This window comes from Eupeodes corollae, chromosome 2 (genome assembly GCF_945859685.1).
Source record: "Eupeodes corollae chromosome 2, idEupCoro1.1, whole genome shotgun sequence".
In the NCBI taxonomy this organism is placed as follows: Eukaryota; Metazoa; Arthropoda; class Insecta; order Diptera; family Syrphidae; genus Eupeodes; species Eupeodes corollae.
This window is the reverse complement of record NC_079148.1, coordinates 31,482,287-31,496,106: the sequence shown is the minus strand read 5'-3', so window position 1 is coordinate 31,496,106 and position 13,820 is coordinate 31,482,287. Positions and strand designations below refer to the sequence as shown.

General features: G+C 30.5%; 1 protein-coding gene across 1 annotated transcript in view; it reads left to right on the top strand.

Annotated features, from left to right (window-relative positions):
- Nucleotides 1-13,820, top strand: part of LOC129944321 (zwei Ig domain protein zig-8) — a 422,695-nt gene that overhangs the window by 146,619 nt on the left and 262,256 nt on the right.

Sequence of the window (13,820 nt, the reverse complement as noted above, 5' to 3'; positions counted from 1 at the left end):
TGACAAAATTTTATGACTATGACATTATTTTGCAGACGAACAAAAGCGTGATTTAGATGAAAAACATTAAGACTAATGCATTTATTATAAATTGTTTCGGATTTTATTTATAGTATTGAAAATACAGATTTATATATATATTAAATGGGTTTAGAAAGATATTCTCTATGATTTCAGACAAAGCTTATAAATTCCCAAATTTCGAAAAAAATGATATATTAACTAAAAGAACATCCAAAAAAAACAAAAAAACAAAATGTTATCATTTCGACAAAATGAGTCCTTAGACAATTTACATCGTTAACACTTTCTAAAATTTACACAATTGTGGACCAAAGCAAAAAAAATTATGGGGTACAAAGGGACCGATTAAACTTTTTTGTAAATAACAAAAAACTATGAAAAAATAGTTTTAGGTACTTACAAATTTTACCTCTGGTAAATAAAATTTACATTAATTTAATACGATTTAAAACATCAAATCATTTTGTAAAAAAAAACTTGTGTGGAGTTAACCGGTAAAATTGCATTTCAGCTCTCTAAAATTACTTGTTCATCTAAAAATGAATGTAACTTATTTTTAACTTCTCATAGGAAGTCATTGTAATGGGTCCGATTTGTCGAATTGAAAATTTTGACATTTCTCGACGTTTCAAGGTCCCTAGCGTCGAAATGTAAGATTTTAGAAAAATGTCTGTGCGTGCGTGTGTACGTTTGTTCGTTCGTTCGTACGTCCTTACGTTCGCGACGTTTTTTCGTCGTCCATAGCTCAAGAACCAGAAGAGATATCGACTTGAAGTAAATTTTGTTAAACAGAGAAGAGACTTAAACAGAATGCAGAAAGGCCTTTTAGGAAAATTGCGTTGGTGGTTTTGTTTACAATAGCAGTTTAAAAAAAGGTGAACATTTTGGTTAACCCTAAATATCTCACGAATCAATGACGCTAGAGACTTGAATTTAATTTAATATTATACATCTTAACGTGATACCAACAAAAAATATATTTTTAGAAAAAAATTAAATTAAGTGTTTTTTATAAATCAAAACAAAAACTGAACAAAAAACTTGTCACCTCAAAAATCATTTTTAAAACAATATTGTGCAACGAAAAATATGATTTTTAACATTTGGTATAACTTTGAGAAAAATCGAATTGACAGTTTTTTTATAAAAAAATAAAAACCTGAAAAATATCAAAGTTGGTAAAAATTGAATTTAGACTCAAATATCTTTTTAAAACTTTGAGATATTGGCTTAAATTGCTTTTATCTCTTAAAAAATATTGTTGTTAACATTCAGTAATATTTTGTGAAAAGTTTAATTGACAGCTTTTTTTTACCACAAATAGAATAGAAATAGGTTAGGTTAAAGTGGCTGCGGATTCAGAATCCACAGACTTGGGCCAAAAAAAGGCCCATTGTGATACCACATGAATCTAGAGAATTACTTCCTACTAGTCGAACTATTTTGAGCTTTTAATAAAGCGAATAAGATATTTGATATCCCTTTTAGCTAGTTCACTTGGATTATCAAAAGAGTAGTCTACCAGATGAAGTTTGCGTCTTAGTGAAAGAGCAGGGCAAGTGCAGAGAAGGTGAGATAATTGTTTCTTCGTCCATACAGCTCCTACAGAAGTCATTTGAGGCTACACCAAGCTGTATTGCGTGTCTGCCTATAAGACAGTGTGCCGTAAGGACACCTGTTAGGGTGCTTATATGAAGTGAAGTCCATATGAGTTTTGTGGCTGCGCATGTTGGTAAATTATGCCACCTAGAGTTTTCTATAGGAAAATCTTTTTCTTTTAGCAGAAGTTATCTTCTATTCTATCTTCTCCCTTTCAGGTGAAATAGGTATAACCGTTCCATTTTTAGCGAGTTCAACGGCTCTACAATTTTCTGTGATGTCTCTGTGACCCGACACCCAACAGAATTAAATGTTATATTGCTGCTCCATCTCCATAAGAGACGATAGACAATCGAGGGCCGTTTGAGATTTGGTTGAGACACCGTCAAGAGATTTAATAGTAGAGAAGTTGCGGATATCACAAGTTGATATTATACGGTTTCTCTTAGCCAGGAGAGAACCTCTTTGATTGCTAAAATTTCAGCTTGGAAGACGCTACAATGATAAGGGAGTCTGAATGAGATGCTTAGATTAAACTAAACTCATTTGTCTTATATCCATCTGTACAAAAATGAATGCTTTTGTCATCCAGGAGTTTTTTGTATTCCCATTCATCTCTGGATGGAATCGATACCTGGAAATTTTTTTCTAAATTAGAGTTTGGGAATAGTGTTAACTTTGTACTTTGGTATAGAACCAAAGAGGTTCAAAATGATGGAGTTCCCCACATTGTTGTTGGTCCATTGAGATGAGAAGATGTCAAAAGGTGGCAGATGGAGGAGAGTGTCTAACGCTGCTGAGGGTGTGGTTCTCAATGCCCCGCTTATGCAGAGACATGGAAGCTGAAATTTCGACTTCGACTCAAATAGCATTTCCAAATTTAAAAATAATTGTCTTCAAACTTTTTTCGATATTCAGTAGTATTTTTTATAAAAATCCAACAGTCTGATTTTGCATAAAAAAAAATAAAATGTACAAAAAATAGTACGCAAATTTTCTAAAAGTTGATACTCGGTTCTTGACATCTCTCAAATTAGTTTAATTTATTCAATTTGTAAAAATTTAAGAAATGCTACTAAAATTGGTAAAATTTTTGTTTGACTAAAAATCTATTTAACAAAACTAGATTAATAAGGCTTTATTTTTTCTGGCCAACAGAATTGAAAAATTTCTTGCTATTCAATTACGTTTTGCAAAAACAAACTAAATTTATTACAAAATAAAATGCACGACTGGGTCGCACGAACTTGCTCCTGTATGCTAAGAGTCTGTTTAAAAAAGTTCCTATGTAAGATTTCAAAATATACCTGTAAAATAAGTTTTTCTTCAAAGATATAAATGCCATTTAATTTGTCAAAAAAAAACCGCACTATCTTTGTATATAAAAACCATAGTACTCTCATGAGCAGAAACTTTTAGGGCGACCAGATGCCGAGTCGTTGGCGTGGCGTTATCGAGTATCTTCACAATTTCCTTCATTCTATTTGAGTCTATCCTTCTACCTCTATGTTTTCACATAAAGAATTTCCATATGAAGGTTGATGAATTTGTTTTTGTTTTTTTTATATCAATGCACTTTATATAAAAAAAAAAAAAAAAAATAATACAAAATGGCTTAATATTGTATCTAATAAGGAGATGAAAGACACTTTTGCATGCTTAGGTCAGCTGTTTAGGATCTTTTACCGATATTTGTTTTTATTTACATTCATAAGTCTGCTTTAACTTGGGTACGATCTTTGTATTTGAAAAATGGTTTCTATTATGTATAAAGGTACGATGCCATTCATATAGATTGAACTTGTTCCTTCAAAGCTTTTTTCCTTTATATAGCTTTATTGTAATTTTATATTAGAAGAACCAGGATGGAAAATAAATAAGATAAGAAAAAGGCAGATCATAAATGTTTAAATTGTAAAGCGATCGCCTATTGGTTGTGTAGTTAGGTAGCAGGTAGATTTCTAAAACGAATAAAGAATAGTTCATTGGTGTGCTTAACTTTATGCAGACAGATAGATAAGGACATGTTTATGATGATAATGAAGGAATGTTATTGGTAGCTAAAAGGTACATACTACAGTCCTTCTTTACTACAAGTTTTCAGCGTAAACATGGAGTTTTTACGTTCAGTTTATTTATTTTTTTAAAGTTTAAAAAAATAACAAGCAAACGAATAGTCAGGCTTTTGTACGTTTTGGATTTTAGTTAAGAATTGACACGTAAGCAGTAATTGTAGAAGTTGTACGTAATACCTTTATAATTAGGTATAATGTGTATACGTTGAAAAAGTGATTCTAATAGAAAATACATATACTCTTTCTGGCCCGTTTCTTTAACTTGTACTAAGTATTTATTCATTTCTAAAGGCGAAGAAAAGTAAATCATGTGTGAAACAACCTTATTCGTAAAGAATAATATTTTAAAATCACATATACAAAGTAACCAAGATATTACTTTTTGATAGACACTTTAAAATAGATTGTTGATTAATTATATCATATTCGTTAATTCGATACAGTTGCGCTACATTGGCGGCCATTGTTGTTATTTACAATAATTTTAGTTATAAAAATACATAAATATGCACCAAATGCACTAATTTAGATAAAAACTAGGAATGTAATTACAATTTTGTCAAAATAATGCGCTCTTTCGGGCTCATGCACAGTTAAAATATTTAAAAAAAAATATTTTAAGATTCAAAATATCGCCCGAAAAATAAGTTTGTCTTCAAAAATTTAGATGCCATTTTATAAATAAAAAAACATTTGATTTTTCACATTTTTCTTTTGAAAATCGTTAGAGCGGTTTTTTTTTAAATTAATTTTTTGTATATAAAATTTTTCAATTTTGTTCTAAAAATATTTTTGGTACGCAGTTGTTTAGAGATTGATAATATACGCTATACGTTTGAATTTCGTAAAAAAATATTGACCCATTTTTGAGATATCGAATTTCGAAAAAATAAAATTCAATATTTTTTTAAAAATCCAAACAATAAAAACTGCACTTTTGATAATCAAATATTGTTAAAGCAATATAAGAGCTTATTCAGAAAAAAAATTATTGAAATCGGTTCATAAATTGCTGAGAAAATTAAAAAACAAAATAACGGTTCTATGAGCGGTACCTTTCCTGAGCAATACAAAAATTTGTTTTTCTTATTAAAAGACACGAAGTTAAAAAATAAAATTTTAGAGAAAATTTAAAGAAAATCTATCGGTATGTTTTTGAGAAAATTCGAATTTTCGTTTTTTGACCAAAAAAATTTTATGGTGGCCACTGTTAGTTTTGATCTTAAAAAAAAAAATGAAAAAAACGCCTAACGCGAATCTGCTGTAAACCTTAACTTCCAAGTTTGAACTCAATCGACCCAATGGTTTAGGCTGTAGGAGCGTGGACAGACAGACAAAACCGACCGGACGGAATCGCGGGACCCACTTTTTTAGACTTCTCTACCATCGTAATATCATGTTTGATTAAAATCTCGAGTTCGAAATTTTGCACGAATGCAAAACTTGTCATATTCCTATATGTCGCAAGTAAAAAGCCTAAATTAAACGACAAAAAGCTGGACTTCTGCGTTTACTTACTCTTTATATGTATCTAATTCAGAACATACTAACACTACATCAACAAGCGGAATGCTGGATGTATATTTATCAGTATAAATAAGTTTTCACGCGAGTCATATATCAAGACTTCAGGACCGAAGATGGACAAAAATGACACTGGAATGGATGGAATGGACCAGAGAATAATAGACCAGCAGGAGAACCTAATTAAAAATGAAGTGACGATCTGACACAAATAAGTACACATTGATACAGCGAAACAGTGAAACAAAAAATAGAGCCTGGGGAGCCTTGAAATAAGCTTATGCGGTAACCAATATTCATAACTTTTAACTAATTATTTTATTTTAAATTAATTTGAATACAAATTTGTAAGGTCTTCGATCTTTGAAAAAAAAATACACATACAATTAGTGTTGAAGACAAGGTGATGCAATTTCCTTAAAATCATCAATGAAAGAATAGTGCAGAGTTCTTACATCAACACTATAGAGGTTTTCAAAAGTCTGTACAATTATACTGGCATATGCTGATGACATTGACGTAATCGAAAGAACTTAGCTCGATATCAATGGCATTTCGTACTGAGACAAAAGCGACGAAAATTGGCAAAACAAAGACATGCTCATAACAAAAAGGATCCTATAACACCTACTTCACCATCGGTAAGGTAGTACAAGTTGTAAGTGACCTCATCTTACCTGGGGTGCTCAACTGGAGACATCTAGCTTAGGACCGAGCTAGATAATGATGTTTGTTGGGTGCGGACTTAGTTAGGACTACAGCGCAACGTTATTTTAAAAATGTATTTTTCTGAAAATTTTACCACATATTAAATACGTTACTCTTCGTTGCACAAAATTGTTTTGGAGATAAAATTATTTTTTGTACAAGGTGCCAGATTTATAAGAAAACCGTTAATTGGAATTTGTTTCCAAAACATATTTGTTTGGAATCGCGTTACAATATATAATATACAATTTAATTTAATTCTCTAGCGTTATTGGTTCGTGAGATATTTGGGGTAGCCAAAATTTTCACCATCAACCACTCATTAATTTTTTTTAGTCCGTTTTGTATCTTTCCGCATTATTATCTGTATAAGATTATTTATTTGAAGTCGATATCTCTACTGGTTCTTGAGCTATGGACGACGAAAAAAACGTTAAGAGCGACCTTGAAACGTTAAGAAATGTCAGAAATTTAAAATCGACAAATCGGACCGATTACAATATCTTCCTATGGGAAGTTAATACATTTTTTTCTATTTTGACAATATTTTATTTTGGGACAAAGACATGTGATTCAAACGTATGAAAAATGTTTTTCTTTAATTATTTTGTTTGATTAAATTTATCAAAAAATTGATTCGAGATCCATAATTAGCATAACCTTTGAATTTTAAAATGTTTTTATAAATTGCATTTCATATTATATAACAGCACTTAAAATACAACACCATCAAAACTCTTTCTTATTAAAGAATGACAAAATCAGTTTAATAAGAAATTTTATATTGGCACAAGTCCAGTCAGGCAGGTTCTAAAGACCTTTTAAATTAAGTTTAAAGTTTCCCTGAACCATTAAATTTTTGTGGCCAAAAGGCAAAATTAATTTATTTTTTTTTTCTATTATATACCTATAACAATTTATATTCTTGTGCACAAATTGCATTTTCTACAAACCATCCCAACACTAACAAATGTAAAAACACTACCTTCAACCTATGTGGTAACAAAAATATCCAATTGAAACCTTTAATGTTACACCCGCCATTGTCATTAAAAAGTAAATTGTTATTAGAAGAAAAAAGGAATCTAATTTGACCTAACAAGTTGCCATTAAAATCGCAGCATTTCAACATCTTTTATGCTAAAAGCACAGCGTTAAAATTAGTTGAACTTTTCTATAGCATAGTTCTATATAAATATATAAGGTTAAGAAAGCACTAACTGTATAAATGGTTATAATCAAAGATGTGTACCACCTATAGGTATAGATACCTAGTGAACATTAAATGCCACGTTGACATCGATGTCAGGAGAGTCGGGACTCGTGGACTCCATAGTCCATATACCTAGGTACAATGTTGAAAAAGTTAATACAACAACAACAAAAAAATGAATGTGGCTATCAACATCACCATCGCTTTCACCCACCATCATCAACATCAACAAAAACACCAGGCGCGCAGTTCATAGAGGGTTGCTTATTCTGCTTGTTGGCCAGACGCCTGCCAGCCTGCCACTATATGTATACCAACTCTGCCACTCAGTCACGGTGCCTTGTGGTTGCATGCACAACTACCTAAACGTGCAGGATACCATAGCTTTCCAATTATTATTACTTTTCTATTTTCCTCACTTAGGGAACCGAGGATCTACAGTACAGAGTATAATAACGTATATAGTACACCTATAGGCTATACCTACACTTCCAGGTACATTCATGTTAATGTACTTGCATAGGTACATATATATTACTTTTGGTGGGAACTTTGGTAAGCCCTATTTGGGCTTGTGGTAAATGGTTTAACAGGGCTGGATTTTGTGAGTATTTTTCTGGCAATACTTACGTACCAACTATAGGCAATCATTTTAAATAACAAAGATGCAATTTAAATGATTGTTGGAATACCTCAAGGTACCCATTTAGGTCCTTTTCTGTTCATCATATTCTTGCAAAGTTGTTTCATCTGTATATTAAAACACTTAAAGTAACTCATTTACATAAGTGGATTAAGAAATAATAAGTGAGCCTCTAAACTAATAATTCAAATCATTCCCAGTATTAACACTAAGGCCTTGGAATTTGAACGAGAAAGCATCCTAAATTCGACTCTGTTTTATAGCTTCCTGTCAACGACAATGCCATCGCTAATAAAACTTAGCGTGTTGGCCTGTGATATTGCAGGCAGTAGGTATGTAAGAGTAGAAGGAGCAGAGGTATAACACTGTGTTGCAGCAACTTACTGCTATTTAGTTAGTACATAATTGCATAATTTTATTGCGAATGACATGCAAAATTGCGAATATCCTTTTATGGGTTAATAAATACGCGACAGTTTTACACTGTTCAGCTTCGTGGGTGCTGACTTCATATTGCCTCACAAAAAACATTTAGAGCAAAACGGTTCCAAAATTATATTTATACTTATAGTGTTCGAGCGGATACCTAGTATACTTTACTTGCAACGTGAGGCAACATGGAATAAATTCTATACACTACAACTCCATACAGTATACAGTCATACTACACCGTTCGTCCTTATGTATGTATATAGGTAGCAAAGTGAATAAGGATTTTTGAAAAAGACCTTTAATGTCATTAGGAGTAAATATACGGTTGTGTTATTTTTGTTGTTGTTGCTATTGCTTTAACTGTTCGTTGCTTTAGTTTGTTCGTTCTGCATTTATGATAAACATCTTCAATGAAATAAATTATATCTTTATTGGAAAATTGTTATTATCGGATGCAGAGGTTGAAAGGATGTGGCATAATCCATGAAGGATTTTATACCACCAGCAACCGACATTGTGCAACCAACAGAGCACAAGCACACAACACTGTTTATGGAGATGCAATTTCATGGTCCTCATCATAAATGAAACGCATAGGTATAGTTATGAGAAATATAACTAACGGTCGATAAAATCCAGAATTAGTTTGAGAACGGTGGGCCATTACGAACTATGGCCATAATGCATAGGTATAGCAAGAGCATAAAGCGCAAACTGAAAATATTTGTTTAGGGTGTATAGAGGTAAACCTACCTAAGGTAAGGTGTATCTAGTTGTTCTTGTACTTTATAGATACTTGTATAATGTGAAGGTTGCAGGTGAATCTTTTTTTGTATGTTATAACCAAGGTTATAATAATATTTTGAGACCACATACACTTGCAGCTTGTAGGTACATACATAACTATAGCTCTTCATGGCATGTTTATCTTCTCAGGTATAATTGTTTCTTATGCATATTATGCAGAAAGGGTGTAGATTGGGTAAAAGTTGCTGTCCTAGCTTTGGTATGTGTACTTTGCATTAGGATGCTGCGTTATGAATGATTAATACGAGGTTTTGGCTTGCAGCAGAGTACTTAAGTTCATAAATGTTTGGATAAAATATATGTTGATATAATGCAGTTGTTCTGCATTCTTATTTGCTCATATATCTTGTTTTTCTTTTCTTCTTTTTTTTGTAGATACAAAAATGACCCTAGTATCGCTTGTTAACTTGGTATTAGTCTTTTCTGTGCAAACTTTCAAAGCCATTTTAACATTTACAAAGAAACGGACATATGATATGGATATACATATGTAATTATAAATTCGTATATTTTTGTAAATAAAATAGAAAGGACGTTCTTTTAAATTTCAAATCACAAACAATAAAGGAAGTATACAATTTTGCACTTGCTTGAAGTTAGCTTGAGGGATCTCAAGGTTGTGAAAGGCCCCAAATTGGATTCAAAACTTCTGTCTGCCGAGCTAACTAACTCTACTTGACCTCCTTCATGGCCACACGATGAAGCAATTTCGTTTACATTCGAAAGCAACATGGAAAATTGAATAAAATAATTCTAACATGATAATTTTTTTTTAATTACATTGTTTTTAAACAAATTTAGTCTTAAAAGGCAGTTTGTGTTTTGATTTAAAAATTTGGAGAAAGCAAATAAAATTTACAGAAATGTGAATGTACACAATTATTTAAAAAACTGCTCTCCGTGATTAAGTATTTTTTACATATTTTTGACTTCCCATAGGAAGTTATTGTAATGGGTCCCATTTGTCAAATTGAAAATGTTGTGTGTTCGTGTGTACGTACGTTCATGACGTTTTTTCGTCGTCCACAGCTCAAGAACCAGAAGAGATATCGACTTGAAATAGATTTTGTTATACAGATAATAAGGCATAAAGATGCAAAAAGGGCTCTCGAGAAAATTGCGTGGGTGGTGTTTTGCGAAGCACCAACTAGCCTCGGATGCTAAAAAAACATTACTCAAAGTTGGTAAAAATTGAGTTTCGACACATATATTTTCAACAACTTCAGATTATGGCTTCTAACTAATTTGAATTTACAAGAAATATTGTTTTCAACGTTCGGTAAAATGTTGAGAAAAATCGAATTGACAGTTTTTTTTTTACAAAAATAAAAACCTTACAGAAAAACGATACAAAAACTTAGTAAAAATTTACTTTCGACTCAAATAGTTTTTGAAAAATTAAAAATATTGTCTTCAAACTTTTTTATTTCACAGAAAATAATATTTATTCAGTAGTTTTTTTTATAGAAATCCAACAGTCCGTTTTTTCATAAAAAAATGAAATCTACAAAAAAAAATAGTACGAAAATTTGGTAAAAATTGATGTTCGGTTCTTAATACCTGTCAATAAATTTCATTCATCTAATTTGTAAAAATTTAAGATATACTACTTAAATTATTAAAAACTTGTTTTCGACTAAAAATCTATTTAGCAAAACTAGATTTTCAAACTAAACTATCTTTATATGAAAAATATTATTGGTTATTTATAATTTTTAAGAATAATTCAACTAACAACTTTTTTAACCCCACATGAAAACCTACAACCACTTTTAATCAAGACAAATCGAAAGACGGGCTGCCTCTTTTTTCATTTAGTTTTGTATTAGCATATCCAACTTAATTTCGAAAATGTCCTTAAAAATGTATTTATCTGTTAAAATATTTTGTTTAAAAAAAAAACAGTTTCAAGAGTGGTCAAAAATTATGCTTCTCGACTTGGTATTTTTTCAACAAGCTACTACTACCACTTGGCCGAAATTATTTTTAGAAATTAATGGTCAACACTTTTTTTTATAACAATGATACATTGTTAGCTGCAAACAGTAAATTATATATATTTCTGAAAACCACACGTATTACAAACACCTTCTATATAATAACAAAAAATATCGACTTCAAATACATTAATTTATCCAGGTAATTATACAGAAAGATGCAGAAAGGATTCTCAAAAGTATTGAGAGAGTGTTTTCACATTTCAATTGGAAAAAAGTAAAAATTTTAACAAAAAGTTACTTAAAGTTTGTAAAAATCAATCCGACTTAGGTATCTTTTTAAAAATTAAGTATATATTGGGTTCAAACTGATTTAATTATATAAAAAATATACTTTTGAACATTCAGTTAAACATTGGAAAAGATCGAATAGATTGTTTTTTTTAAACCATTACTAAACCTTGGTAAAAATTGTTTTTTAACTAAAATATGTTTTCAAAAATATTAATACATTTATGATATTTGCTAAAAAAGCAAAATTGGTAAACATTGATGTTCGATTCTCGATATCTCGTAAACAAATACAAATATTGACTTCAAAATGATTTAATTCTTTCATTGTTGATTATATGTTAGTTAAATTTTTAGAAAAATTCAGCTGATAACTTTTTTTATCAAAGCACGAATTTCTTCAAAAACAACAAAAATCTGGGAGGAAATGGTCTTTGACTAAAGTATTAGGAAAACAATTTTCCCCATGGTTTTTGACTCAAGCTTGCGAGGAATTGACAAATCCTTTAAGAGTAATTCTTGTCATGAAAAAGTGCTTTCTCAAACTATAGCTGTTCGGTTTCGGTATAAAATTGTAGGTCCCTTCCATTCCTGACAACAGTACTCGCACACAGGAATGGTTGAGAGTTGTAAGTCACTAGGCCCTGGTTCACAACGGACTGTTGCACCACCCCATTTGATTTTTTTTTTTTTTGACTCAAGTATTAGGAGAACAAATAAAGAAAAGTATTGACTTCAAATTACTTATCTCACACAAAATATTGTTATGAATATTTTGTTAAAATTTTGGGCAAGAAAAATCAATAGATGTGTGGATCGTATAAAGAACGTAAAAGTACCAACTGAATTCTATATTTTTTTTTTTTTGTATATTAACAATGTGGTGGGGCGTTCAATTTCAAAAATGTACATATATCAAAATTAGACTAATGGCCACTTATACTGGAATTTTTGCGTCGGCTATCTTAGGACATGTTTATTAAAACAGCGTAACTGATTACTTCTTATTCATAACCCTCACTTGCACTTAATTATACTACTTGTAAAAGTCAAATTTCATTTTCGAGTACTTGAAAAATTATGCAATCATTTGAAGTTTAAAAATAACATTCATTCAAAAAATGGCGAAACCTATTTTTAAGCAGCTAAAGTTAAAGGGTTTAATATTATATAATAATTACTATTTCCATCAATGTTACTAAATATGCTTAAAGCAAAACTTTGTTTCACACATTGTCCTTTGGCAGTAATTAGCAGATGCTCAATATTTAAAGAGGTATAGACTATAAAGATAGAGAAATGGTCTTTGCACACGTTATGTTGACCACATTAATACATGTATGTTTGTTTAGATGTCCTTTTCATATTTAAATGATATGTTTTCTATTTACCTTAAGATAAAATGTCTATAAAGTAATTATTTGATCATTATGAAAGTAATATAAATCAATTCTTGAAAATGTTTTAAATCTTATAAAGTTTAGGTATAAGATAGCATTACATTCTTTGGGCCACGTGATATCTTACACTGAAATTTAAGTGCATGTATATGTATCCTATAGAGGTACTCCTGAGTTTCTTCTTCAGTTTTACTATAATATGTAAATAACTTATTATGAACGTGTCCAAATTCGAGTAAGGTTTAAATTACCTACGTACATATCAGATAGCATCATAGTTACATACATATGTATATATAAAATGTTAATGTTCATAACACAATTTATTCAAGTGTAAATTTCAATATTATATTTGTATACAAACATAAATTCGACAGATATCTATAACCAAACCATCTCAACTTACAAAAAGTACATTTTCAAACTTCAATTCATGTTGCGAAAATCCCACATACAGATATAGTACTTTCATGTTTCTTATATTTGTTCATTATCCTACCACCAACTAACATATAAATATAAAATACTTATGTATTAAAGTATAAGTTTTAACAGTAAATTTGTCCTGGGGAGAAACAAGGCACATGGCATTTGGAATTAAGGAACACGTGCATGAAATATATTGCCCTACGGTACAGACACCTGATTTCAAGGATTGGATTTGAAGTTACCGATAAGTGGTTGACAAATTTAATGTCAAGTTGTTGTTTTATAAGAAACATCTACATTTCAATTCGAAACAAAGATATCATTCATGTTCATTGTACATTTTTAACATTTTTGGATGGTTTCCAATTCGGTCTTATTTTTTGAATTACAAATTTTCACATTTTTAGACGGATTTCAAAATGTATGTTGACCTTACTTAAGAACATTTTGAAAACGAATTTTTTTAATTCACAAAACAGTTTTCACTTTGGAACTTTTTAAAAAAGATACTATCCTGCAAAATAAAGTTAAAAATGGTCTTACATACATATTCCTTTGGCTAGTAAATTGAACTTTATTTATCATTTTAGACAACACCCATTTGTTCTCTTTTGTAGAAAAGTAAATTTCGTCTTTTGTCACTAGTTTTTTACTACTCCAACAACAGCTTTTCAAAAGAAATTGTTTTTTACTATAAACTGTCAAATTTAATTGTAAGATGGCTATGCTGGAGATAAA